The sequence below is a fragment of the Gobio gobio genome, assembly GCF_949357685.1.
Source record: "Gobio gobio genome assembly, chromosome: 15".
NCBI lineage: Eukaryota > Metazoa > Chordata > Actinopteri > Cypriniformes > Gobionidae > Gobio > Gobio gobio.
The window spans coordinates 35,251,335-35,252,207 of NC_137108.1; positions in this window are offsets into that span (position 1 = coordinate 35,251,335).

Genomic DNA, 873 nt, shown 5'->3' on the forward strand with positions numbered 1-873 from the left:
CTGCGCGGGGAGACCCCAATGGATTTCTAGTCCATCGCCTTAACCACTCGGCCACGACAACTCATACAGATAACCGTATGTGTGGTCGATCACTGTTTTATAAATCAGAAAACCCAGAAGCCTACATCATCTTGTGGCTTGTGGCCTCGTCCTGTGACTGTTTATTTTTCAGTTAAGGTATCTGCCAAATACCAAGTGGGAACATAATTTCATCAGGAGGGGGCAGCATTGCTCCATGTATCCCACTCGTAATCACTGTAGCAGGTGAGGCATTTTAGACTGCCTCACGCATCCAGTGGCGGCGTTTCACAATAACCTTAGGGCAGGGGTTTTCAAGCTTTATGATGCCAAATACCCCCAAATATGATCAACCTTTTATGAGGGACCCCCCTTCCTAAAATCTTTTTATATTTTGTATGTATGCATCCTAGGTGTATATGATATTGTTCTTTCAGGCAAATACAATCAGAGTTATATTAAAACATGTTCTGGCTCTTCCAAGCTTTATAAAGGCAGTGAATGGCTGCCCAAAATTTGAAGCCCAAAAAAGTGCTTCCATCTTCCGTATATAATCCATACGGCTCCGGAAGGTTAATAAAGGCCTTCTGAAGTTAATCGATGGGTGTGTGTGTAAGAAAAATGTCCATATTTAAAACTTTATGAAGTAAAATATCTAGCTTCCCGCGGACTGCCTTCTGTATACAACTTACGAAAAAAAAATTGAACTGCGAGAGGCGTTACACTTCCTTTGTAAGTTGAATTCAGAAGGCGGTCTGGCAGAAGCTAGATATTTTACTTTACAACCCCAGTGAGCAAGATAAAGGGGACTATAATGAGAAACTCACTAGAAAGATACAAAACAAACATACAATC